At 36.6% G+C, this 27,531-nt stretch overlaps 18 non-coding genes across 18 annotated transcripts; all 18 read left to right on the forward strand.

Annotated features, from left to right (window-relative positions):
• Positions 1 to 4,873: 4,873 nt before the first annotated feature.
• On the forward strand, positions 4,874 to 4,975 carry LOC145090956 (small nucleolar RNA R12). The gene has a single exon (XR_013701875.1). It is a non-coding gene; the product is annotated as a small nucleolar RNA R12 (small nucleolar RNA).
• A 49-nt stretch (positions 4,976 to 5,024) lies between these two features.
• On the forward strand, positions 5,025 to 5,109 carry LOC145091070 (small nucleolar RNA SNORD24). Its single transcript, XR_013701958.1, has one exon. It is a non-coding gene; the product is annotated as a small nucleolar RNA SNORD24 (small nucleolar RNA).
• A 72-nt stretch (positions 5,110 to 5,181) lies between these two features.
• On the forward strand, positions 5,182 to 5,264 carry LOC145090949 (small nucleolar RNA Z199). Its single transcript, XR_013701869.1, has one exon. It is a non-coding gene; the product is annotated as a small nucleolar RNA Z199 (small nucleolar RNA).
• A 44-nt stretch (positions 5,265 to 5,308) lies between these two features.
• LOC145091076 (small nucleolar RNA SNORD18) lies at positions 5,309 to 5,386 on the forward strand. The gene has a single exon (XR_013701964.1). It is a non-coding gene; the product is annotated as a small nucleolar RNA SNORD18 (small nucleolar RNA).
• Positions 5,387 to 5,452: 66 nt separating this feature from the next.
• Positions 5,453 to 5,554, forward strand: LOC145090963 (small nucleolar RNA R64/Z200 family). Its single transcript, XR_013701882.1, has one exon. It is a non-coding gene; the product is annotated as a small nucleolar RNA R64/Z200 family (small nucleolar RNA).
• A 43-nt stretch (positions 5,555 to 5,597) lies between these two features.
• LOC145090970 (small nucleolar RNA Z221/R21b) lies at positions 5,598 to 5,691 on the forward strand. The gene has a single exon (XR_013701889.1). It is a non-coding gene; the product is annotated as a small nucleolar RNA Z221/R21b (small nucleolar RNA).
• A 9,678-nt stretch (positions 5,692 to 15,369) lies between these two features.
• Positions 15,370 to 15,471, forward strand: LOC145090957 (small nucleolar RNA R12). Its single transcript, XR_013701876.1, has one exon. It is a non-coding gene; the product is annotated as a small nucleolar RNA R12 (small nucleolar RNA).
• Positions 15,472 to 15,520: 49 nt separating this feature from the next.
• On the forward strand, positions 15,521 to 15,605 carry LOC145091071 (small nucleolar RNA SNORD24). The gene has a single exon (XR_013701959.1). It is a non-coding gene; the product is annotated as a small nucleolar RNA SNORD24 (small nucleolar RNA).
• A 72-nt stretch (positions 15,606 to 15,677) lies between these two features.
• On the forward strand, positions 15,678 to 15,760 carry LOC145090950 (small nucleolar RNA Z199). Its single transcript, XR_013701870.1, has one exon. It is a non-coding gene; the product is annotated as a small nucleolar RNA Z199 (small nucleolar RNA).
• A 44-nt stretch (positions 15,761 to 15,804) lies between these two features.
• On the forward strand, positions 15,805 to 15,882 carry LOC145091077 (small nucleolar RNA SNORD18). The gene has a single exon (XR_013701965.1). It is a non-coding gene; the product is annotated as a small nucleolar RNA SNORD18 (small nucleolar RNA).
• A 66-nt stretch (positions 15,883 to 15,948) lies between these two features.
• LOC145090964 (small nucleolar RNA R64/Z200 family) lies at positions 15,949 to 16,050 on the forward strand. Its single transcript, XR_013701883.1, has one exon. It is a non-coding gene; the product is annotated as a small nucleolar RNA R64/Z200 family (small nucleolar RNA).
• A 43-nt stretch (positions 16,051 to 16,093) lies between these two features.
• LOC145090971 (small nucleolar RNA Z221/R21b) lies at positions 16,094 to 16,187 on the forward strand. The gene has a single exon (XR_013701890.1). It is a non-coding gene; the product is annotated as a small nucleolar RNA Z221/R21b (small nucleolar RNA).
• Positions 16,188 to 25,865: 9,678 nt separating this feature from the next.
• On the forward strand, positions 25,866 to 25,967 carry LOC145090958 (small nucleolar RNA R12). The gene has a single exon (XR_013701877.1). It is a non-coding gene; the product is annotated as a small nucleolar RNA R12 (small nucleolar RNA).
• A 49-nt stretch (positions 25,968 to 26,016) lies between these two features.
• LOC145091072 (small nucleolar RNA SNORD24) lies at positions 26,017 to 26,101 on the forward strand. The gene has a single exon (XR_013701960.1). It is a non-coding gene; the product is annotated as a small nucleolar RNA SNORD24 (small nucleolar RNA).
• Positions 26,102 to 26,173: 72 nt separating this feature from the next.
• Positions 26,174 to 26,256, forward strand: LOC145090951 (small nucleolar RNA Z199). Its single transcript, XR_013701871.1, has one exon. It is a non-coding gene; the product is annotated as a small nucleolar RNA Z199 (small nucleolar RNA).
• Positions 26,257 to 26,300: 44 nt separating this feature from the next.
• Positions 26,301 to 26,378, forward strand: LOC145091078 (small nucleolar RNA SNORD18). Its single transcript, XR_013701966.1, has one exon. It is a non-coding gene; the product is annotated as a small nucleolar RNA SNORD18 (small nucleolar RNA).
• A 66-nt stretch (positions 26,379 to 26,444) lies between these two features.
• Positions 26,445 to 26,546, forward strand: LOC145090965 (small nucleolar RNA R64/Z200 family). Its single transcript, XR_013701884.1, has one exon. It is a non-coding gene; the product is annotated as a small nucleolar RNA R64/Z200 family (small nucleolar RNA).
• A 43-nt stretch (positions 26,547 to 26,589) lies between these two features.
• LOC145090972 (small nucleolar RNA Z221/R21b) lies at positions 26,590 to 26,683 on the forward strand. The gene has a single exon (XR_013701891.1). It is a non-coding gene; the product is annotated as a small nucleolar RNA Z221/R21b (small nucleolar RNA).
• Positions 26,684 to 27,531: the final 848 nt, after the last annotated feature.

Genomic DNA, 27,531 nt, shown 5'->3' on the forward strand with positions numbered 1-27,531 from the left:
TTGTGTGTTTATTACTTAATTATAAAGATGTAATTAATAAAAAAAATAAAATAAGCGTCAAAATTAAAGTATGAGATAAGCCCAATATCTTTGCATAAAGATGTAGTGGTCGAAACAAGGATTCCGAAGATATAAAGAATGCCAAAATCCGAGTTATAACGAAGAAGTTATGACCTGTCGAAGTTTCGCGACAGAACCGACAACGCTGAATGATGTAAAAAGTGAAATTTACGTTAGAGCAATATTTAGCCTTAGTGATCTAAATGAAAGTCGTAGAGTTCGTTAAACCGAGAACGTGCATAAAAAGAACGCCCAAATCTGCCTTCGTATGAGGAAGTTATGATTTTTCGAAGTTTCGACTTAGCAGTATGCAGCCCGAATACTCGATTTGAGATCGAGCGGTTCTTATCCGAAACAATCTAAACAAGAATTGAAGATCTCGTTAATTGTAGTGAAACGATGAAAAGATAGGCGAAAACGGACGCCGGATGAAGAAGTTATGATTTTATAACGAAGTTTTCTTGTCCCGGCCTACTAAAAATTAATAATAAAAATAAATCAAAGTTAGCCGACGGAGTCTAAACGAAAGTTGTAGATCGTAGTCTCATCTACGCGGGGATATAAAGAACGTCGAAAACGGAGTTCGTATGAGGAAGATATGAATTTTTGAAGTTTATTAAATATTTTCGATATTTAATTTAAATATATATTAACCGATATTATCCATGGGGGGAGTCTGCGACCCTATCCTCATTACGCCCAACGTAATTTCATATTACGCCCAACGTAATTCGAAGTTCCATCCCCTATAAAAGGATGTCGAGGGCAACCGAGTTCATTGCTCATTTCTTTCATTTTTCTCGCGTTTTTGCATCGTTTTTGTGCAAGAATTACCCCGAAGCCCCGATATCATTCCCGAGTCCCGAAGCAAGTCCCGTAGCCCTGAAGATCCCGAGAAGTGCAATTCCCGAGCCGAAGCTCTGCCCGCGAGGAGTCCGGTTTTTGTGAAGATCTTCCAGATTTGCCGAAGAATACTACTTCTACAAGCCGTAGTGCTGTCCGATCATCTTCTAATCAAGTGAGTGTGTGGTTACTTTCTTCTAACGCATAATTATGAAGTATTTTATATAAAATACGTGTTATGTCTATATTTTGTTGTTATATGTGTGAATGTATATTCACTTTCTTCTATCTCATAGATCTGATTTATTCTCTATGAAATACGTGTTATGTGGGTGTGCCTCATCTGTTATGTGGAATATGTATTGAATGAGAATGTTATACAGGTTTCAAACTATGTATAAAAATATATATTTTTATCTACTAATATGTTGGGTAGAACATGGGTATATAGTTGACGTGTGATAAACAGATGAGAGGCCTCGATGTTGTTTTTGATTCAGTCATCTAGCGGAGTTTAGATGATGGCCACAGACTTTTCTAGACAGTCCTGTGGAACGCTAGCAGGTTCGCCACCTGTAGGTGTTAATAAACTTGGGTGTTCATTCGCTGTACTCCATCCCCCTCATGGTTGCCTTATTTGACTTATATTGCTGAGGAACCCCCGAAGCATGTATTGTCGCCCCGATGAAATATTCTTAGACTAGGTCCCTTATGTTAGTTGTCTTAGGGACGTAAAGTGAGAATAAAGGGAATGGGTAATTGGGTTATTGTTGGTTGGTGGAAATTAAATATAATTATTTATTGTGGGTTGAAAACCCTATATGCTCACCAGGCTCCCAAGCCTGACCCACTCAGTTTATTTGTATTACAGGAAGTGGCGCAAGGGCATAAGATGGATGAACCATCAAGTGGTTTTGTTTACAAGTCTGTATATGTATATATTTGTTGAATGACTTGTAATGTTATCGTTTATGCTTTATGGTCTGTATCGGAACATGACATCCCGAGTTTTGATTATATAATGAAAATACATTTCTTTTATGAAATGCTTTGGTAAATATTATTTTATCATACTTTGTGTTTGGGAACAAATTCCGCAACTCTTTCAAATCAAAAGGATTTACTCTGAAATTATTTTAAAAGCATAAATGAAAATCGGTCTTTTCTGGCCGAGATTTTGGGGATGTCACAACCGGCACATCGAATGGGTGATTGTAACAATGAAGGCACCGTGTAGATTTGCATGGTTATTCACACCCGCTTTGTGATCCTCGGTATCCCAGTCACAAACTAGAGGGGCATATCGAGATTTAAACATGCCATTGAAAGGTTCAATGAATCTCATAGAAAAATCTAGGAATTCTCAATAAAAACTTAAGGTTATGTTTTCAAGGTGAAGAATTAGTGAATCGTCATTCACTTACCTCCAAATTATTTGCATGTTGGATTACGGCATCCCTTTTCTAATATGTAAATAATGTTGTTGGGTCCTAGCCCTAATTTTTCATTTTGGGTGTTTAATTAGGGATCCAATTCTAATCAAACTTTGTCCTTTCTAATTGTAGATGTCGAACGCAAACAACGCTGCTGGTAACTCATTCACGTTAATGAGTCTTTGCCAAAAGGTGACCTTCGATGGTACGGACTTTAGTGAATGGATAAGATACATTCGCACCATTGCATGCTACGAGGACAAAGAGTATGTCCTCGACGAAAAGCTCGAGAGGGTCAACCCGGAAATCGCTACTCCCGAAGAGATGGCTGTCTTTGAGACACACGAACGTGATGCAACAAAAGTCCATTACATCATGATAGTCACTATGAACCAAGAATTCCAAAAGTCCTATGAGGACATGTATCCCTATGAAATGCATCAAGACTTGATGGAGAGGTACCACCAAAGCGCGAGGCAAGAGCGTTACGAGATCATCACGAACATGATTACCGCCAAGATGGGAAATGGAGAATCGTTAACCGTGCACTTGAAAAAGATGCAAAGATATGTTGATCGTCTTCGCAAGTTAAATGTTAACTTTGGGGAGGAATTGGCCATCGACATTGTTCTTCACTCCTTGCCTTCATGCTACAACCAATTTAGGATGACCTACCACATGAACAAGGAAGAGGTCACCCTAAGCAAACTCCAAGGACTCCTAAGGAATGCTGAGAGAAACCTAAAGGACAAGTCTATTGCACCAACTCCCGCACCAATCGCTGCTCCTGTTTTGGCTATTGGGCAGGGAAGGGGCAAGAAGAGGAAGGCTCTGTCAAAGAGCCACCGCAAAGGAAAGTCCCAAGATGGTTCCTCTTCTAGTGGGACCAAGGTTGATCCTACTAAGCCCAACCCTAACCCGAAGGAGGCAGAGTGCCATCATTGCCACAAAATAGGGCATTGGAAGAGAAGCTACCCGGAATATCTGCAAGCCATCAAGGATGGAAAGATCAAGCCATCTTTTGCAGGTATATACATAATTAAATCTAATAATTCATCTCATACTATTTCTTGGGTTCTTGATACAGGATGTGGTTACCACATTTGTTCTAATTTGCAGGGACTAAGAAGAGATAGAGATGTGGAGCAAGGAAGAATAAATCTAATCATGGGAAACAAAAGATCGTCGCCTGTGACCAAGATTGGAGTGTATTCTTTAGTGCTTAGTAATGGATTAGGTTTAGATTTAAATAATTGTTGCTACTCGCCAGATATGGCAAGAAACATCATTTCATTTCATGGTTTGTTTAGACAAGGATTTAGATATTCGTTTAATAATATGAATGGTTCTATTTATGCTTATCTAAATGGTGTTTTATACTTTGAAGCAATGCCTTGTAATGGAATTTATGAGACTGTTATGGTTGTAGATAACCTTGGAAACGATGTGTTGTGTATGGATTCTTCCAATAGTGTGGATAAAGCATCTTTGTGGCATTGTCGTCTTGGACATGTCAACAAGAAATGCATAGCCCAACTCCAAAAGGATGGAGTATTGGACTCATTCGACCTTAGGGAAGATGACACGTGCGAATCTTGTTTACTTGGAAAGATGACCAAGTCACCCTTCACTGGCACTTGTGAGAGGGGTGAGGGTTTATTGGATCTTATACATACCGATGTATGTGGGCCCTTTAGATCCACCACAAAGGATGGAAACCGCTTCTACATAACTTTCCCCGATGATTATAGTAGATATGGGTATATTTACTTAATCAAGCACAAGTCTAAAACGTTTGAAAAGTTCAAAGAGTTCAAGAATGAAGTGGAGAATCAATTGGGCAGGAAGATCAAGATGCTTCGATCCGATCAAGGAGGAGAGTACCTAAGTCTTGAATTCCACGACTATCTCAAGGAATGTGGAATAGTTTCGCAATTGACGCCACTTAGGACACCGCAGTTAAATGGTGTGGCAGAAAGGCGCAATCGAACCTTGTTAGACATGGTTCGTTCTATGATGAGTCATGCTTCATTACCTATCTCATTTTGGGGGTATGCCTTAGAGACTGCCGCCCATATCCTTAACCGAGTCCCTACAAAGAAGGTTGCCAAAACACCTCACGAGATATGGACAGGGAAAGCTCCCTCGTTGCAACAAAACAACTCAATCGCAGCTAGCTACTTCATCTCTTTGTAAATCTTATGTTTGAATAGCTTAGAATCCATTATCTCATCTTGCTTTCTACGTTCTTTTGGTTTCAGTAATACTCGATTTACTTGTACTTCATCATTTTGAGTCTGTTGAATGGTGTTATCATTAAGCCTGATATTGCAATTCCTTGATTGGAGTCCAATTTCAACGGTGGATTAAGGGATCTATCATTAGGCTAAATGAAGTATTTCGATCACATATATTTGAATTCTATATGTGGCTACCTTTAGCTCCGGATCTTCCTCTTTAGCTAGGGCTTTTCGGTGACAAGGTAGATACATTCAAACTTACTTATCTTTTCTATATTTATCATTATATCATTGATAATGAGTATGATGAAAAAAATCATTCGGATTCCCAATGATTTTCTCTTTATAATAGTTTTTATTTGAAGAGGAAGGTGATCTTACACTCCATTTCTGACTCATTATACTACGATTTATCTAAATCAATTTAATCGATTTTTTTTACTGTTGTGGCCATTGATGTAAGAAAGATATTTGCTACTCTTGATGGGATTATCCCATTTGATGATTCATTATCCACCAAGATCTCTGAGGCCTCTTCAATTTTGGATTTTTAATCTCTTTTAGAAATATTTCATTTCTTGTAAAATCATTTTGTTTCTGTTTCCGTTGCCAAGTGATGAGAAAATAACTGCAACAAGATGATCGAACTAAGTGTTCGTGATTATTAGTATTTAAGTCTCTGATGCTCAACAATTAATCTAGTTTTTACTTGTTATGTTTATAATTTTTTTTGAGATATGATGAGCAAATTTATTGGTCCGTGTTTCTGAATTTACAGTGACGATAGATCTTTAACCAAACTCTGATCTCGATTCTCAATATTCGACATTATTTGTTTTTTGAATCTTATATTTGTGTTTTGTTTTGGTTAAATAGTATCTGTTTTGATGAATTATGAAACTTATCACATGTCAGACTTCAGAGTTTCTTTTAAACAATGAAACAATGAGATTACAAGTTCATAAATCTGAACAGATTTGAAAATACATCAAATTGCGATTTTTATGAATTGATTTATGAAGGGCAATGATGATAAAACAGGAAAGTCATGCACCACTCTGATATTCATTGTGATCGATAAACTTTCTCATTACCCATATTATGTTTCTGAGCCTTTTTTTTATTATCTTGAGCTTTAATATGATTAAACTTTTTTTATTTAGTTTTTTCTGTTATATATATATATATATTTTTTGTGATCGTTTAAAAGAGGACCCAGGTGATGGAATTTCCCGATTGGGAGATTAAACCATGATGCGGACCGTATGGCTTTTATTAGCATTTGGGGATAAATATTTGGTTTCTGATGGTTCCTCTTTTATGTAGTCATAAATCATTATCTTGTTTTTTGGGTTATAATAATTTATCATTTGTCTTTAAATATTATTATTTTCATGACGCATCAGGTAGTAATATCCAAACAAATTTTTACAGTATTGTTAGCAAAAGTTCAAGGGGAAAGATCATGACGGAAAATGGAAAAAGTGCATACAATTTAAAATGTTTATTAAAAGAAATCAAAAGTAAAAACAAAACAATATGGAAAAGTTAGAAACCAACCTTCTAATCTCCAAGTGTAACTCTAGAATCATTGTGGAAAAATTAGACTTTTAAGGGTGAGCAAACCCAAACCTAGAAACCGACTAAAACCGATAAACTGAAACCGAAAAAACCTAAATCGAAAATCGGGTTCACTTTTGGTTTTAACCCAAAAATTGATCCTTCCAACCTAGAAACTGATCCATCCAACCCATGAGAAACTGACTTATATTTAAAACTGATAAATTGTTTTTAGAAACCGATCTATCCAACCCAAGAATTTGACCCATAATTGATTTTAGTTTTGTGTTTTTTTTAAAGTATTTAACTTGTTGGTTTATTTATGAAAAATGGGTTAAAACCCAAAATCCATGGGTTTAAAGCCAGAACCCTTGAGTGTATGGATTGAACCTAAAAAACCGAAAAACCGTCCAAACTGATATCAGAACCCGAAAAACCGAATCGATCAGAAACCGATTCTATGTTCTGAAAACCAGAAACCTACCTTAGATGTGTTAGGGTCCAAAACCGACCCAACCAGATGCATGCACAATCCTATTTAATGTAACACGTCTCAAAAGTGTGTCTCTACAGTCATTATGGAAATTAAGACAACTGTTCCAATTCAACCAATAATCAATCTATGATCATCAACATAAACCATTATAGTTATCCGTACATCATATTTCAAAACAAAGAAATCCTCCCATTATCTTAATAGATTCTGCATTGTTGACATGACCACCACAATTACCCGTAAATTATATTTCAGAACAAAGCATAATTATCCGAACATCATATTTCAGAACAAAGAAAACACACACAAACCAGAAAATCACAGTTAGGCGATGTCATTGTTAACCCTCTTATGACCGGTTCATATTTAGTTAACAGTCTGTCAAGTACCACACGCCATCCAAAAAAATTATTTTTAATGGGACCCAATTATTCAACCAATGTTTGTACGGTAGCTCCATGTAATTCTTCGATTCCCATAGTCTACGCAATGATTTGACCGTGAACTCTACCAACGTTTCGATTTTCCTGCTCCATTTATCATCAATACTCTTGAGGTTATTGGCCTGTAATACTAGGTCACAACAGATTCTTTTAATTTTTTCCTCTTCCGACAATGTACCCTTTTCTAATTCCACCTCTAGCTGATAAATACCCCATTAAACTCCAATCTATCAGACACCATACATTGGTTTTTTTTTTTTTTTCTTCTAATTTGAGTAGTGCTGGAAAAACTTCTTTTAGAATGCCAATACCCATCTAGTTCTCAAACGAGAATGAAGTTTTATTTTCCCTTCCCAATTCATTTTTTAGTAATTTAGAAAACACCATATTACTATCCTCCATGTCGTTTGTTACCCTTATGATGTTTTTCCATACTCCTGATAATTCGATGCTCTAAGCCTTACAACACCCATACATCCCTTATTTTTTGGAGTTAAAACCTTATCCCAAGTAATCCAACAGATTTTTGTTGTTGGCGATCCTCCTGCCCATAAGAATTTTCTTCTAAACCCGTCTAAGTTCTCGATCACTTTCAATGGAGCTTTAGACAATGAGAAATAAAAGATTAGGAGGCTACTAAGCACTGAGTTAACGAGAGTAGTACGACCCCTGAATGATAATGTTTTTGCTTTCCAAGTTGACAGTCTGAATTGAAACTGGTCAATGACAAGCTTCCAATTCTTGCACAAAGACATGTTCGCCCCCATGGGGAGCCCCAAATACGTGAAGGGGAGAGATGCAGACTGACAATTCAGAATCAATGCAATAGAGACTACTTCATTTGTGTCCACGCTAATACCAAAGACCCTGCTTTTTGAGAAATTCATTTTCAAATCCGAAGCTAGATGAAAACATCTCAATATACTTCATAAGATTCACTTGGGACCATTCCCCCACAAATTAGGTGTCATCTACATAGAGTTGGTGGGAGATACAAGGTCCCTCCTTAGGCGTGGAAATACTGTGGAATATACCCAAGTTCACACCTTTTGTCATCACCATGTTCAGAGCTTCCATTGCTAAAACAAACAAAAATGGGGAGAGCAGGTCGCCCTGTCTCACCCCCATACTCATCGAGAACTCCAGAGTTGGAGCACCATTTACCAAAACAGACATACATGAGGATCAGAGACATCCAAGTATCCTTTGACACCACCTTGACGGGAACCCCAATCGATCCATGGTTGAGATCAAGAAATCCCAACTCAGTGAATCAAATAATTTATTAAAGTCAACTTTTAAAATTAAAGCTTCCCTATTTGTCTTTTTGAGCCACATAACCAATTCATTAATCATCAGTGGACCATCAAGAATATTCCTGCCTGCTATAAAGGCTGATTGAACCTCCCCCACCTCCGACCCAATTACTTTCTTCAACCGATTTGCCAACACTTTTGAGATAACCTTATATACACATTCTATAAGATTGATTGGGCGATAGTCAACCAAACACAAAGGGTCCACCACTTTGGGCATGAGCTGTTGGATTAGTGTCTAAGGCTGTAACTATATTTGGTAAGTACTTGACCTGATTGTGCATGGTCCTTTTGGGTTGCCTTCACCATAACAACTTGACAGGGTGATTTATATAGAGAGAAGAGATATTATTATTAATGTATTATAAGAATAATATATTAAAGGAATAATAATATTATTTGATTAATATAAGTCATAAATTAATTAGGAATTAATTTGGTGACTTAAAGAGATTAATTGATGAAAGGGGTATAAACTGTAAAATGTGTGATAGTTGTATTTTGAGCTAAGAATCCTTATGGATATGGGGTGGACGATTTTAGGGATGTGGATCACCTAGAAATCGTCCAAGGCCTTATCTAGAAGGGATATTGGATTGCTTTGAGGCTAAGTTATCCAATTAGGGTTTTAGGGTGAAACCCTAGGAGCTCACAGTATAAATAGACCCTTGGGGTTGTGGAAATCGACACCCTTGTTATTGGAGTAACCCTAGAGCCGATTTCCCTCTTCCTTACCTCTCTCAAATCATCTTCTTGCTAGTTGGTGTTTGTAAGCCATTAGAGGAGTGACAATTGTGACTTTAAGCTCCAAAGAAGAAGAAGGTTTCAAGTAAGTAACTCAAGGTATTATTCTAGATCTGTTTTCATATGTTTTGATTGTTATTTTAAACTAGATCTAGCCATGAAAGTCTTGGATATATTGCATGTTCAATTAGAGAAACCTAGATCCAAGCTATAGGGTTGTATGCGCACATAGGAAAGATCTTATGTCCAAAACCCATCAGTGGTATCAGAGCCATGATTGGTTTCAATTGAATGTGATGCTTAACTGTTTTGCTTGCTGAAAATCGTTTTTCTTCACCTATGTCCGACCCAACTCGGCGAGTCCAAAGCTTGACTTGGCGAGTTCCAACGTCAGACAGAGGATAATTCGGATTTTATTGCTGTTTTGTCTTGGATTGATACCTAAATCGTTTTATTAAGTATAAATCCGAATTTTAACCTAATTTAATGATTATCCTTGACATAAGAATAGATAATTTCAAATCTTGTGAATATTAATTATTTATATGATAAATATGGACTATTTAAGATTATTTGGTAATTATCTAATGACTAAAATTGGATTAGGTCAAATATAGATAATTATGAAATTAATTGTTTAATTTGAATTATTTGTTATTTGATCCCTATTGTTTTGAAAAGTTCAATATTTATCCGAAAGTTTTGAAATTTGAATTTGATGATTAATAGTTTAATTTAGAAGAATTTAAATTTCAATCCCTAGAATTTTACAAGTTTAAAATTCAACCCTATACTATTATATTATTAAAAGCTTAATAAATATATAAGTAAAATTAAAATGCTAGTCTTACCGTTAGTAGACCTCATTCACGAAGCCGATCAATAAGGTGTGTATAAGGTTGCTGCCTATAAAATGGCGCTTAATGGGTGTACACTCACACCCACCGCTTGCTTGACTGGTGGAGGGTCGTTAGCTGAACGGGTAGGATAGGGCAACTCTCTCTCCTCATTAATAAGTATAATGAATCTATAAAGTAACTAAACTATTTTATAAAATTCCCAATCTCAGCTACTTTAGGAAAAGTGAATTGATGCAATCCCATGAAATTGCACTTTGCACCCTTGCTAAGAAGTTAGTGGAGCATGTGTGGTTTACCGGCACACTAATTGGTTCTAAGCAAAGGTGACAAAGGGTGATTCATTGTTTATCATAGTTCGATGGAGCGTGTGTGGTTTACCTGTGTAACGCCCGCGTTTCCAGGCTAGGCATTTTCGTTGATGTAAAAGTCTAGGTTAACCCTTGTAACTGTTTTTGAAGTATTAATGATGAAATATTTGAGTATTATGTGAATTATGTGCATTTGTGTGTTTATTACTTAATTATAAAGATGTAATTAATAAAAAAAATAAAATAAGCGTCAAAATTAAAGTATGAGATAAGCCCAATATCTTTGCATAAAGATGTAGTGGTCGAAACAAGGATTCCGAAGATATAAAGAATGCCAAAATCCGAGTTATAACGAAGAAGTTATGACCTGTCGAAGTTTCGCGACAGAACCGACAACGCTGAATGATGTAAAAAGTGAAATTTACGTTAGAGCAATATTTAGCCTTAGTGATCTAAATGAAAGTCGTAGAGTTCGTTAAACCGAGAACGTGCATAAAAAGAACGCCCAAATCTGCCTTCGTATGAGGAAGTTATGATTTTTCGAAGTTTCGACTTAGCAGTATGCAGCCCGAATACTCGATTTGAGATCGAGCGGTTCTTATCCGAAACAATCTAAACAAGAATTGAAGATCTCGTTAATTGTAGTGAAACGATGAAAAGATAGGCGAAAACGGACGCCGGATGAAGAAGTTATGATTTTATAACGAAGTTTTCTTGTCCCGGCCTACTAAAAATTAATAATAAAAATAAATCAAAGTTAGCCGACGGAGTCTAAACGAAAGTTGTAGATCGTAGTCTCATCTACGCGGGGATATAAAGAACGTCGAAAACGGAGTTCGTATGAGGAAGATATGAATTTTTGAAGTTTATTAAATATTTTCGATATTTAATTTAAATATATATTAACCGATATTATCCATGGGGGGAGTCTGCGACCCTATCCTCATTACGCCCAACGTAATTTCATATTACGCCCAACGTAATTCGAAGTTCCATCCCCTATAAAAGGATGTCGAGGGCAACCGAGTTCATTGCTCATTTCTTTCATTTTTCTCGCGTTTTTGCATCGTTTTTGTGCAAGAATTACCCCGAAGCCCCGATATCATTCCCGAGTCCCGAAGCAAGTCCCGTAGCCCTGAAGATCCCGAGAAGTGCAATTCCCGAGCCGAAGCTCTGCCCGCGAGGAGTCCGGTTTTTGTGAAGATCTTCCAGATTTGCCGAAGAATACTACTTCTACAAGCCGTAGTGCTGTCCGATCATCTTCTAATCAAGTGAGTGTGTGGTTACTTTCTTCTAACGCATAATTATGAAGTATTTTATATAAAATACGTGTTATGTCTATATTTTGTTGTTATATGTGTGAATGTATATTCACTTTCTTCTATCTCATAGATCTGATTTATTCTCTATGAAATACGTGTTATGTGGGTGTGCCTCATCTGTTATGTGGAATATGTATTGAATGAGAATGTTATACAGGTTTCAAACTATGTATAAAAATATATATTTTTATCTACTAATATGTTGGGTAGAACATGGGTATATAGTTGACGTGTGATAAACAGATGAGAGGCCTCGATGTTGTTTTTGATTCAGTCATCTAGCGGAGTTTAGATGATGGCCACAGACTTTTCTAGACAGTCCTGTGGAACGCTAGCAGGTTCGCCACCTGTAGGTGTTAATAAACTTGGGTGTTCATTCGCTGTACTCCATCCCCCTCATGGTTGCCTTATTTGACTTATATTGCTGAGGAACCCCCGAAGCATGTATTGTCGCCCCGATGAAATATTCTTAGACTAGGTCCCTTATGTTAGTTGTCTTAGGGACGTAAAGTGAGAATAAAGGGAATGGGTAATTGGGTTATTGTTGGTTGGTGGAAATTAAATATAATTATTTATTGTGGGTTGAAAACCCTATATGCTCACCAGGCTCCCAAGCCTGACCCACTCAGTTTATTTGTATTACAGGAAGTGGCGCAAGGGCATAAGATGGATGAACCATCAAGTGGTTTTGTTTACAAGTCTGTATATGTATATATTTGTTGAATGACTTGTAATGTTATCGTTTATGCTTTATGGTCTGTATCGGAACATGACATCCCGAGTTTTGATTATATAATGAAAATACATTTCTTTTATGAAATGCTTTGGTAAATATTATTTTATCATACTTTGTGTTTGGGAACAAATTCCGCAACTCTTTCAAATCAAAAGGATTTACTCTGAAATTATTTTAAAAGCATAAATGAAAATCGGTCTTTTCTGGCCGAGATTTTGGGGATGTCACAACCGGCACATCGAATGGGTGATTGTAACAATGAAGGCACCGTGTAGATTTGCATGGTTATTCACACCCGCTTTGTGATCCTCGGTATCCCAGTCACAAACTAGAGGGGCATATCGAGATTTAAACATGCCATTGAAAGGTTCAATGAATCTCATAGAAAAATCTAGGAATTCTCAATAAAAACTTAAGGTTATGTTTTCAAGGTGAAGAATTAGTGAATCGTCATTCACTTACCTCCAAATTATTTGCATGTTGGATTACGGCATCCCTTTTCTAATATGTAAATAATGTTGTTGGGTCCTAGCCCTAATTTTTCATTTTGGGTGTTTAATTAGGGATCCAATTCTAATCAAACTTTGTCCTTTCTAATTGTAGATGTCGAACGCAAACAACGCTGCTGGTAACTCATTCACGTTAATGAGTCTTTGCCAAAAGGTGACCTTCGATGGTACGGACTTTAGTGAATGGATAAGATACATTCGCACCATTGCATGCTACGAGGACAAAGAGTATGTCCTCGACGAAAAGCTCGAGAGGGTCAACCCGGAAATCGCTACTCCCGAAGAGATGGCTGTCTTTGAGACACACGAACGTGATGCAACAAAAGTCCATTACATCATGATAGTCACTATGAACCAAGAATTCCAAAAGTCCTATGAGGACATGTATCCCTATGAAATGCATCAAGACTTGATGGAGAGGTACCACCAAAGCGCGAGGCAAGAGCGTTACGAGATCATCACGAACATGATTACCGCCAAGATGGGAAATGGAGAATCGTTAACCGTGCACTTGAAAAAGATGCAAAGATATGTTGATCGTCTTCGCAAGTTAAATGTTAACTTTGGGGAGGAATTGGCCATCGACATTGTTCTTCACTCCTTGCCTTCATGCTACAACCAATTTAGGATGACCTACCACATGAACAAGGAAGAGGTCACCCTAAGCAAACTCCAAGGACTCCTAAGGAATGCTGAGAGAAACCTAAAGGACAAGTCTATTGCACCAACTCCCGCACCAATCGCTGCTCCTGTTTTGGCTATTGGGCAGGGAAGGGGCAAGAAGAGGAAGGCTCTGTCAAAGAGCCACCGCAAAGGAAAGTCCCAAGATGGTTCCTCTTCTAGTGGGACCAAGGTTGATCCTACTAAGCCCAACCCTAACCCGAAGGAGGCAGAGTGCCATCATTGCCACAAAATAGGGCATTGGAAGAGAAGCTACCCGGAATATCTGCAAGCCATCAAGGATGGAAAGATCAAGCCATCTTTTGCAGGTATATACATAATTAAATCTAATAATTCATCTCATACTATTTCTTGGGTTCTTGATACAGGATGTGGTTACCACATTTGTTCTAATTTGCAGGGACTAAGAAGAGATAGAGATGTGGAGCAAGGAAGAATAAATCTAATCATGGGAAACAAAAGATCGTCGCCTGTGACCAAGATTGGAGTGTATTCTTTAGTGCTTAGTAATGGATTAGGTTTAGATTTAAATAATTGTTGCTACTCGCCAGATATGGCAAGAAACATCATTTCATTTCATGGTTTGTTTAGACAAGGATTTAGATATTCGTTTAATAATATGAATGGTTCTATTTATGCTTATCTAAATGGTGTTTTATACTTTGAAGCAATGCCTTGTAATGGAATTTATGAGACTGTTATGGTTGTAGATAACCTTGGAAACGATGTGTTGTGTATGGATTCTTCCAATAGTGTGGATAAAGCATCTTTGTGGCATTGTCGTCTTGGACATGTCAACAAGAAATGCATAGCCCAACTCCAAAAGGATGGAGTATTGGACTCATTCGACCTTAGGGAAGATGACACGTGCGAATCTTGTTTACTTGGAAAGATGACCAAGTCACCCTTCACTGGCACTTGTGAGAGGGGTGAGGGTTTATTGGATCTTATACATACCGATGTATGTGGGCCCTTTAGATCCACCACAAAGGATGGAAACCGCTTCTACATAACTTTCCCCGATGATTATAGTAGATATGGGTATATTTACTTAATCAAGCACAAGTCTAAAACGTTTGAAAAGTTCAAAGAGTTCAAGAATGAAGTGGAGAATCAATTGGGCAGGAAGATCAAGATGCTTCGATCCGATCAAGGAGGAGAGTACCTAAGTCTTGAATTCCACGACTATCTCAAGGAATGTGGAATAGTTTCGCAATTGACGCCACTTAGGACACCGCAGTTAAATGGTGTGGCAGAAAGGCGCAATCGAACCTTGTTAGACATGGTTCGTTCTATGATGAGTCATGCTTCATTACCTATCTCATTTTGGGGGTATGCCTTAGAGACTGCCGCCCATATCCTTAACCGAGTCCCTACAAAGAAGGTTGCCAAAACACCTCACGAGATATGGACAGGGAAAGCTCCCTCGTTGCAACAAAACAACTCAATCGCAGCTAGCTACTTCATCTCTTTGTAAATCTTATGTTTGAATAGCTTAGAATCCATTATCTCATCTTGCTTTCTACGTTCTTTTGGTTTCAGTAATACTCGATTTACTTGTACTTCATCATTTTGAGTCTGTTGAATGGTGTTATCATTAAGCCTGATATTGCAATTCCTTGATTGGAGTCCAATTTCAACGGTGGATTAAGGGATCTATCATTAGGCTAAATGAAGTATTTCGATCACATATATTTGAATTCTATATGTGGCTACCTTTAGCTCCGGATCTTCCTCTTTAGCTAGGGCTTTTCGGTGACAAGGTAGATACATTCAAACTTACTTATCTTTTCTATATTTATCATTATATCATTGATAATGAGTATGATGAAAAAAATCATTCGGATTCCCAATGATTTTCTCTTTATAATAGTTTTTATTTGAAGAGGAAGGTGATCTTACACTCCATTTCTGACTCATTATACTACGATTTATCTAAATCAATTTAATCGATTTTTTTTACTGTTGTGGCCATTGATGTAAGAAAGATATTTGCTACTCTTGATGGGATTATCCCATTTGATGATTCATTATCCACCAAGATCTCTGAGGCCTCTTCAATTTTGGATTTTTAATCTCTTTTAGAAATATTTCATTTCTTGTAAAATCATTTTGTTTCTGTTTCCGTTGCCAAGTGATGAGAAAATAACTGCAACAAGATGATCGAACTAAGTGTTCGTGATTATTAGTATTTAAGTCTCTGATGCTCAACAATTAATCTAGTTTTTACTTGTTATGTTTATAATTTTTTTTGAGATATGATGAGCAAATTTATTGGTCCGTGTTTCTGAATTTACAGTGACGATAGATCTTTAACCAAACTCTGATCTCGATTCTCAATATTCGACATTATTTGTTTTTTGAATCTTATATTTGTGTTTTGTTTTGGTTAAATAGTATCTGTTTTGATGAATTATGAAACTTATCACATGTCAGACTTCAGAGTTTCTTTTAAACAATGAAACAATGAGATTACAAGTTCATAAATCTGAACAGATTTGAAAATACATCAAATTGCGATTTTTATGAATTGATTTATGAAGGGCAATGATGATAAAACAGGAAAGTCATGCACCACTCTGATATTCATTGTGATCGATAAACTTTCTCATTACCCATATTATGTTTCTGAGCCTTTTTTTTATTATCTTGAGCTTTAATATGATTAAACTTTTTTTATTTAGTTTTTTCTGTTATATATATATATATATTTTTTGTGATCGTTTAAAAGAGGACCCAGGTGATGGAATTTCCCGATTGGGAGATTAAACCATGATGCGGACCGTATGGCTTTTATTAGCATTTGGGGATAAATATTTGGTTTCTGATGGTTCCTCTTTTATGTAGTCATAAATCATTATCTTGTTTTTTGGGTTATAATAATTTATCATTTGTCTTTAAATATTATTATTTTCATGACGCATCAGGTAGTAATATCCAAACAAATTTTTACAGTATTGTTAGCAAAAGTTCAAGGGGAAAGATCATGACGGAAAATGGAAAAAGTGCATACAATTTAAAATGTTTATTAAAAGAAATCAAAAGTAAAAACAAAACAATATGGAAAAGTTAGAAACCAACCTTCTAATCTCCAAGTGTAACTCTAGAATCATTGTGGAAAAATTAGACTTTTAAGGGTGAGCAAACCCAAACCTAGAAACCGACTAAAACCGATAAACTGAAACCGAAAAAACCTAAATCGAAAATCGGGTTCACTTTTGGTTTTAACCCAAAAATTGATCCTTCCAACCTAGAAACTGATCCATCCAACCCATGAGAAACTGACTTATATTTAAAACTGATAAATTGTTTTTAGAAACCGATCTATCCAACCCAAGAATTTGACCCATAATTGATTTTAGTTTTGTGTTTTTTTTAAAGTATTTAACTTGTTGGTTTATTTATGAAAAATGGGTTAAAACCCAAAATCCATGGGTTTAAAGCCAGAACCCTTGAGTGTATGGATTGAACCTAAAAAACCGAAAAACCGTCCAAACTGATATCAGAACCCGAAAAACCGAATCGATCAGAAACCGATTCTATGTTCTGAAAACCAGAAACCTACCTTAGATGTGTTAGGGTCCAAAACCGACCCAACCAGATGCATGCACAATCCTATTTAATGTAACACGTCTCAAAAGTGTGTCTCTACAGTCATTATGGAAATTAAGACAACTGTTCCAATTCAACCAATAATCAATCTATGATCATCAACATAAACCATTATAGTTATCCGTACATCATATTTCAAAACAAAGAAATCCTCCCATTATCTTAATAGATTCTGCATTGTTGACATGACCACCACAATTACCCGTAAATTATATTTCAGAACAAAGCATAATTATCCGAACATCATATTTCAGAACAAAGAAAACACACACAAACCAGAAAATCACAGTTAGGCGATGTCATTGTTAACCCTCTTATGACCGGTTCATATTTAGTTAACAGTCTGTCAAGTACCACACGCCATCCAAAAAAATTATTTTTAATGGGACCCAATTATTCAACCAATGTTTGTACGGTAGCTCCATGTAATTCTTCGATTCCCATAGTCTACGCAATGATTTGACCGTGAACTCTACCAACGTTTCGATTTTCCTGCTCCATTTATCATCAATACTCTTGAGGTTATTGGCCTGTAATACTAGGTCACAACAGATTCTTTTAATTTTTTCCTCTTCCGACAATGTACCCTTTTCTAATTCCACCTCTAGCTGATAAATACCCCATTAAACTCCAATCTATCAGACACCATACATTGGTTTTTTTTTTTTTTTCTTCTAATTTGAGTAGTGCTGGAAAAACTTCTTTTAGAATGCCAATACCCATCTAGTTCTCAAACGAGAATGAAGTTTTATTTTCCCTTCCCAATTCATTTTTTAGTAATTTAGAAAACACCATATTACTATCCTCCATGTCGTTTGTTACCCTTATGATGTTTTTCCATACTCCTGATAATTCGATGCTCTAAGCCTTACAACACCCATACATCCCTTATTTTTTGGAGTTAAAACCTTATCCCAAGTAATCCAACAGATTTTTGTTGTTGGCGATCCTCCTGCCCATAAGAATTTTCTTCTAAACCCGTCTAAGTTCTCGATCACTTTCAATGGAGCTTTAGACAATGAGAAATAAAAGATTAGGAGGCTACTAAGCACTGAGTTAACGAGAGTAGTACGACCCCTGAATGATAATGTTTTTGCTTTCCAAGTTGACAGTCTGAATTGAAACTGGTCAATGACAAGCTTCCAATTCTTGCACAAAGACATGTTCGCCCCCATGGGGAGCCCCAAATACGTGAAGGGGAGAGATGCAGACTGACAATTCAGAATCAATGCAATAGAGACTACTTCATTTGTGTCCACGCTAATACCAAAGACCCTGCTTTTTGAGAAATTCATTTTCAAATCCGAAGCTAGATGAAAACATCTCAATATACTTCATAAGATTCACTTGGGACCATTCCCCCACAAATTAGGTGTCATCTACATAGAGTTGGTGGGAGATACAAGGTCCCTCCTTAGGCGTGGAAATACTGTGGAATATACCCAAGTTCACACCTTTTGTCATCACCATGTTCAGAGCTTCCATTGCTAAAACAAACAAAAATGGGGAGAGCAGGTCGCCCTGTCTCACCCCCATACTCATCGAGAACTCCAGAGTTGGAGCACCATTTACCAAAACAGACATACATGAGGATCAGAGACATCCAAGTATCCTTTGACACCACCTTGACGGGAACCCCAATCGATCCATGGTTGAGATCAAGAAATCCCAACTCAGTGAATCAAATAATTTATTAAAGTCAACTTTTAAAATTAAAGCTTCCCTATTTGTCTTTTTGAGCCACATAACCAATTCATTAATCATCAGTGGACCATCAAGAATATTCCTGCCTGCTATAAAGGCTGATTGAACCTCCCCCACCTCCGACCCAATTACTTTCTTCAACCGATTTGCCAACACTTTTGAGATAACCTTATATACACATTCTATAAGATTGATTGGGCGATAGTCAACCAAACACAAAGGGTCCACCACTTTGGGCATGAGCTGTTGGATTAGTGTCTAAGGCTGTAACTATATTTGGTAAGTACTTGACCTGATTGTGCATGGTCCTTTTGGGTTGCCTTCACCATAACAACTTGACAGGGTGATTTATATAGAGAGAAGAGATATTATTATTAATGTATTATAAGAATAATATATTAAAGGAATAATAATATTATTTGATTAATATAAGTCATAAATTAATTAGGAATTAATTTGGTGACTTAAAGAGATTAATTGATGAAAGGGGTATAAACTGTAAAATGTGTGATAGTTGTATTTTGAGCTAAGAATCCTTATGGATATGGGGTGGACGATTTTAGGGATGTGGATCACCTAGAAATCGTCCAAGGCCTTATCTAGAAGGGATATTGGATTGCTTTGAGGCTAAGTTATCCAATTAGGGTTTTAGGGTGAAACCCTAGGAGCTCACAGTATAAATAGACCCTTGGGGTTGTGGAAATCGACACCCTTGTTATTGGAGTAACCCTAGAGCCGATTTCCCTCTTCCTTACCTCTCTCAAATCATCTTCTTGCTAGTTGGTGTTTGTAAGCCATTAGAGGAGTGACAATTGTGACTTTAAGCTCCAAAGAAGAAGAAGGTTTCAAGTAAGTAACTCAAGGTATTATTCTAGATCTGTTTTCATATGTTTTGATTGTTATTTTAAACTAGATCTAGCCATGAAAGTCTTGGATATATTGCATGTTCAATTAGAGAAACCTAGATCCAAGCTATAGGGTTGTATGCGCACATAGGAAAGATCTTATGTCCAAAACCCATCAGTGGTATCAGAGCCATGATTGGTTTCAATTGAATGTGATGCTTAACTGTTTTGCTTGCTGAAAATCGTTTTTCTTCACCTATGTCCGACCCAACTCGGCGAGTCCAAAGCTTGACTTGGCGAGTTCCAACGTCAGACAGAGGATAATTCGGATTTTATTGCTGTTTTGTCTTGGATTGATACCTAAATCGTTTTATTAAGTATAAATCCGAATTTTAACCTAATTTAATGATTATCCTTGACATAAGAATAGATAATTTCAAATCTTGTGAATATTAATTATTTATATGATAAATATGGACTATTTAAGATTATTTGGTAATTATCTAATGACTAAAATTGGATTAGGTCAAATATAGATAATTATGAAATTAATTGTTTAATTTGAATTATTTGTTATTTGATCCCTATTGTTTTGAAAAGTTCAATATTTATCCGAAAGTTTTGAAATTTGAATTTGATGATTAATAGTTTAATTTAGAAGAATTTAAATTTCAATCCCTAGAATTTTACAAGTTTAAAATTCAACCCTATACTATTATATTATTAAAAGCTTAATAAATATATAAGTAAAATTAAAATGCTAGTCTTACCGTTAGTAGACCTCATTCACGAAGCCGATCAATAAGGTGTGTATAAGGTTGCTGCCTATAAAATGGCGCTTAATGGGTGTACACTCACACCCACCGCTTGCTTGACTGGTGGAGGGTCGTTAGCTGAACGGGTAGGATAGGGCAACTCTCTCTCCTCATTAATAAGTATAATGAATCTATAAAGTAACTAAACTATTTTATAAAATTCCCAATCTCAGCTACTTTAGGAAAAGTGAATTGATGCAATCCCATGAAATTGCACTTTGCACCCTTGCTAAGAAGTTAGTGGAGCATGTGTGGTTTACCGGCACACTAATTGGTTCTAAGCAAAGGTGACAAAGGGTGATTCATTGTTTATCATAGTTCGATGGAGCGTGTGTGGTTTACCTGTGTAACGCCCGCGTTTCCAGGCTAGGCATTTTCGTTGATGTAAAAGTCTAGGTTAACCCTTGTAACTGTTTTTGAAGTATTAATGATGAAATATTTGAGTATTATGTGAATTATGTGCATTTGTGTGTTTATTACTTAATTATAAAGATGTAATTAATAAAAAAAATAAAATAAGCGTCAAAATTAAAGTATGAGATAAGCCCAATATCTTTGCATAAAGATGTAGTGGTCGAAACAAGGATTCCGAAGATATAAAGAATGCCAAAATCCGAGTTATAACGAAGAAGTTATGACCTGTCGAAGTTTCGCGACAGAACCGACAACGCTGAATGATGTAAAAAGTGAAATTTACGTTAGAGCAATATTTAGCCTTAGTGATCTAAATGAAAGTCGTAGAGTTCGTTAAACCGAGAACGTGCATAAAAAGAACGCCCAAATCTGCCTTCGTATGAGGAAGTTATGATTTTTCGAAGTTTCGACTTAGCAGTATGCAGCCCGAATACTCGATTTGAGATCGAGCGGTTCTTATCCGAAACAATCTAAACAAGAATTGAAGATCTCGTTAATTGTAGTGAAACGATGAAAAGATAGGCGAAAACGGACGCCGGATGAAGAAGTTATGATTTTATAACGAAGTTTTCCTGTCCCGGCCTACTAAAAATTAATAATAAAAATAAATCAAAGTTAGCCGACGGAGTCTAAACGAAAGTTGTAGATCGTAGTCTCATCTACGCGGGGATATAAAGAACGTCGAAAACGGAGTTCGTATGAGGAAGATATGAATTTTTGAAGTTTATTAAATATTTTCGATATTTAATTTAAATATATATTAACCGATATTATCCATGGGGGGAGTCTGCGACCCTATCCTCATTACGCCCAACGTAATTTCATATTACGCCCAACGTAATTCGAAGTTCCATCCCCTATAAAAGGATGTCGAGGGCAACCGAGTTCATTGCTCATTTCTTTCATTTTTCTCGCGTTTTTGCATCGTTTTTGTGCAAGAATTACCCCGAAGCCCCGATATCATTCCCGAGTCCCGAAGCAAGTCCCGTAGCCCTGAAGATCCCGAGAAGTGCAATTCCCGAGCCGAAGCTCTGCCCGCGAGGAGTCCGGTTTTTGTGAAGATCTTCCAGATTTGCCGAAGAATACTACTTCTACAAGCCGTAGTGCTGTCCGATCATCTTCTAATCAAGTGAGTGTGTGGTTACTTTCTTCTAACGCATAATTATGAAGTATTTTATATAAAATACGTGTTATGTCTATATTTTGTTGTTATATGTGTGAATGTATATTCACTTTCTTCTATCTCATAGATCTGATTTATTCTCTATGAAATACGTGTTATGTGGGTGTGCCTCATCTGTTATGTGGAATATGTATTGAATGAGAATGTTATACAGGTTTCAAACTATGTATAAAAATATATATTTTTATCTACTAATATGTTGGGTAGAACATGGGTATATAGTTGACGTGTGATAAACAGATGAGAGGCCTCGATGTTGTTTTTGATTCAGTCATCTAGCGGAGTTTAGATGATGGCCACAGACTTTTCTAGACAGTCCTGTGGAACGCTAGCAGGTTCGCCACCTGTAGGTGTTAATAAACTTGGGTGTTCATTCGCTGTACTCCATCCCCCTCATGGTTGCCTTATTTGACTTATATTGCTGAGGAACCCCCGAAGCATGTATTGTCGCCCCGATGAAATATTCTTAGACTAGGTCCCTTATGTTAGTTGTCTTAGGGACGTAAAGTGAGAATAAAGGGAATGGGTAATTGGGTTATTGTTGGTTGGTGGAAATTAAATATAATTATTTATTGTGGGTTGAAAACCCTATATGCTCACCAGGCTCCCAAGCCTGACCCACTCAGTTTATTTGTATTACAGGAAGTGGCGCAAGGGCATAAGATGGATGAACCATCAAGTGGTTTTGTTTACAAGTCTGTATATGTATATATTTGTTGAATGACTTGTAATGTTATCGTTTATGCTTTATGGTCTGTATCGGAACATGACATCCCGAGTTTTGATTATATAATGAAAATACATTTCTTTTATGAAATGCTTTGGTAAATATTATTTTATCATACTTTGTGTTTGGGAACAAATTCCGCAACTCTTTCAAATCAAAAGGATTTACTCTGAAATTATTTTAAAAGCATAAATGAAAATCGGTCTTTTCTGGCCGAGATTTTGGGGATGTCACAACCGGCACATCGAATGGGTGATTGTAACAATGAAGGCACCGTGTAGATTTGCATGGTTATTCACACCCGCTTTGTGATCCTCGGTATCCCAGTCACAAACTAGAGGGGCATATCGAGATTTAAACATGCCATTGAAAGGTTCAATGAATCTCATAGAAAAATCTAGGAATTCTCAATAAAAACTTAAGGTTATGTTTTCAAGGTGAAGAATTAGTGAATCGTCATTCACTTACCTCCAAATTATTTGCATGTTGGATTACGGCATCCCTTTTCTAATATGTAAATAATGTTGTTGGGTCCTAGCCCTAATTTTTCATTTTGGGTGTTTAATTAGGGATCCAATTCTAATCAAACTTTGTCCTTTCTAATTGTAGATGTCGAACGCAAACAACGCTGCTGGTAACTCATTCACGTTAATGAGTCTTTGCCAAAAGGTGACCTTCGATGGTACGGACTTTAGTGAATGGATAAGATACATTCGCACCATTGCATGCTACGAGGACAAAGAGTATGTCCTCGACGAAAAGCTCGAGAGGGTCAACCCGGAAATCGCTACTCCCGAAGAGATGGCTGTCTTTGAGACACACGAACGTGATGCAACAAAAGTCCATTACATCATGATAGTCACTATGAACCAAGAATTCCAAAAGTCCTATGAGGACATGTATCCCTATGAAATGCATCAAGACTTGATGGAGAGGTACCACCAAAGCGCGAGGCAAGAGCGTTACGAGATCATCACGAACATGATTACCGCCAAGATGGGAAATGGAGAATCGTTAACCGTGCACTTGAAAAAGATGCAAAGATATGTTGATCGTCTTCGCAAGTTAAATGTTAACTTTGGGGAGGAATTGGCCATCGACATTGTTCTTCACTCCTTGCCTTCATGCTACAACCAATTTAGGATGACCTACCACATGAACAAGGAAGAGGTCACCCTAAGCAAACTCCAAGGACTCCTAAGGAATGCTGAGAGAAACCTAAAGGACAAGTCTATTGCACCAACTCCCGCACCAATCGCTGCTCCTGTTTTGGCTATTGGGCAGGGAAGGGGCAAGAAGAGGAAGGCTCTGTCAAAGAGCCACCGCAAAGGAAAGTCCCAAGATGGTTCCTCTTCTAGTGGGACCAAGGTTGATCCTACTAAGCCCAACCCTAACCCGAAGGAGGCAGAGTGCCATCATTGCCACAAAATAGGGCATTGGAAGAGAAGCTACCCGGAATATCTGCAAGCCATCAAGGATGGAAAGATCAAGCCATCTTTTGCAGGTATATACATAATTAAATCTAATAATTCATCTCATACTATTTCTTGGGTTCTTGATACAGGATGTGGTTACCACATTTGTTCTAATTTGCAGGGACTAAGAAGAGATAGAGATGTGGAGCAAGGAAGAATAAATCTAATCATGGGAAACAAAAGATCGTCGCCTGTGACCAAGATTGGAGTGTATTCTTTAGTGCTTAGTAATGGATTAGGTTTAGATTTAAATAATTGTTGCTACTCGCCAGATATGGCAAGAAACATCATTTCATTTCATGGTTTGTTTAGACAAGGATTTAGATATTCGTTTAATAATATGAATGGTTCTATTTATGCTTATCTAAATGGTGTTTTATACTTTGAAGCAATGCCTTGTAATGGAATTTATGAGACTGTTATGGTTGTAGATAACCTTGGAAACGATGTGTTGTGTATGGATTCTTCCAATAGTGTGGATAAAGCATCTTTGTGGCATTGTCGTCTTGGACATGTCAACAAGAAATGCATAGCCCAACTCCAAAAGGATGGAGTATTGGACTCATTCGACCTTAGGGAAGATGACACGTGCGAATCTTGTTTACTTGGAAAGATGACCAAGTCACCCTTCACTGGCACTTGTGAGAGGGGTGAGGGTTTATTGGATCTTATACATACCGATGTATGTGGGCCCTTTAGATCCACCACAAAGGATGGAAACCGCTTCTACGTAACTTTCCCCGATGATTATAGTAGATATGGGTATATTTACTTAATCAAGCACAAGTCTAAAACGTTTGAAAAGTTCAAAGAGTTCAAGAATGAAGTGGAGAATCAATTGGGCAGGAAGATCAAGATGCTTCGATCCGATCAAGGAGGAGAGTACCTAAGTCTTGAATTCCACGACTATCTCAAGGAATGTGGAATAGTTTCGCAATTGACGCCACTTAGGACACCGCAGTTAAATGGTGTGGCAGAAAGGCGCAATCGAACCTTGTTAGACATGGTTCGTTCTATGATGAGTCATGCTTCATTACCTATCTCATTTTGGGGGTATGCCTTAGAGACTGCCGCCCATATCCTTAACCGAGTCCCTACAAAGAAGGTTGCCAAAACACCTCACGAGATATGGACAGGGAAAGCTCCCTCGTTGCAACAAAACAACTCAATCGCAGCTAGCTACTTCATCTCTTTGTAAATCTTATGTTTGAATAGCTTAGAATCCATTATCTCATCTTGCTTTCTACGTTCTTTTGGTTTCAGTAATACTCGATTTACTTGTACTTCATCATTTTGAGTCTGTTGAATGGTGTTATCATTAAGCCTGATATTGCAATTCCTTGATTGGAGTCCAATTTCAACGGTGGATTAAGGGATCTATCATTAGGCTAAATGAAGTATTTCGATCACATATATTTGAATTCTATATGTGGCTACCTTTAGCTCCGGATCTTCCTCTTTAGCTAGGGCTTTTCGGTGACAAGGTAGATACATTCAAACTTACTTATCTTTTCTATATTTATCATTATATCATTGATAATGAGTATGATGAAAAAAATCATTCGGATTCCCAATGATTTTCTCTTTATAATAGTTTTTATTTGAAGAGGAAGGTGATCTTACACTCCATTTCTGACTCATTATACTACGATTTATCTAAATCAATTTAATCGATTTTTTTTACTGTTGTGGCCATTGATGTAAGAAAGATATTTGCTACTCTTGATGGGATTATCCCATTTGATGATTCATTATCCACCAAGATCTCTGAGGCCTCTTCAATTTTGGATTTTTAATCTCTTTTAGAAATATTTCATTTCTTGTAAAATCATTTTGTTTCTGTTTCCGTTGCCAAGTGATGAGAAAATAACTGCAACAAGATGATCGAACTAAGTGTTCGTGATTATTAGTATTTAAGTCTCTGATGCTCAACAATTAATCTAGTTTTTACTTGTTATGTTTATAATTTTTTTTGAGATATGATGAGCAAATTTATTGGTCCGTGTTTCTGAATTTACAGTGACGATAGATCTTTAACCAAACTCTGATCTCGATTCTCAATATTCGACATTATTTGTTTTTTGAATCTTATATTTGTGTTTTGTTTTGGTTAAATAGTATCTGTTTTGATGAATTATGAAACTTATCACATGTCAGACTTCAGAGTTTCTTTTAAACAATGAAACAATGAGATTACAAGTTTATAAATCTGAACAGATTTGAAAATACATCAAATTGCGATTTTTATGAATTGATTTATGAAGGGCAATGATGATAAAACAGGAAAGTCATGCACCACTCTGATATTCATTGTGATCGATAAACTTTATCATTACCCATATTATGTTTCTGAGCCTTTTTTTTATTATCTTGAGCTTTAATATGATTAAACTTTTTTTATTTAGTTTTTTCTGTTATATATATATATATTTTTTTTTGTGATCGTTTAAAAGAGGACCCAGGTGATGGAATTTCCCGATTGGGAGATTAAACCATGATGCGGACCGTATGGCTTTTATTAGCATTTGGGGATAAATATTTGGTTTCTGATGGTTCCTCTTTTATGTAGTCATAAATCATTATCTTGTTTTTTGGGTTATAATAATTTATCATTTGTCTTTAAATATTATTATTTTCATGACGCATCAGGTAGTAATATCCAAACAAATTTTTACAGTATTGTTAGCAAAAGTTCAAGGGGAAAGATCATGACGGAAAATGGAAAAAGTGCATACAATTTAAAATGTTTATTAAAAGAAATCAAAAGTAAAAACAAAACAATATGGAAAAGTTAGAAACCAACCTTCTAATCTCCAAGTGTAACTCTAGAATCATTGTGGAAAAATTAGACTTTTAAGGGTGAGCAAACCCAAACCTAGAAACCGACTAAAACCGATAAACTGAAACTGAAAAAACCTAAATCGAAAATCGGGTTCACTTTTGGTTTTAACCCAAAAATTGATCCTTCCAACCTAGAAACTGATCCATCCAACCCATGAGAAACTGACTTATATTTAAAACTGATAAATTGTTTCTAGAAACCGATCTATCCAACCCAAGAATTTGACCCATAATTGATTTTAGTTTTGTGTTTTTTTTAAAGTATTTAACTTGTTGGTTTATTTATGAAAAATGGGTTAAAACCCAAAATCCATGGGTTTAAAGCCAGAACCCTTGAGTGTATGGATTGAACCTAAAAAACCGA

This window comes from Lactuca serriola, chromosome 2, assembly GCF_051521515.1.
Source record: "Lactuca serriola cultivar US96UC23 chromosome 2, Lser_US96UC23_V15, whole genome shotgun sequence".
NCBI lineage: Eukaryota > Viridiplantae > Streptophyta > Magnoliopsida > Asterales > Asteraceae > Lactuca > Lactuca serriola.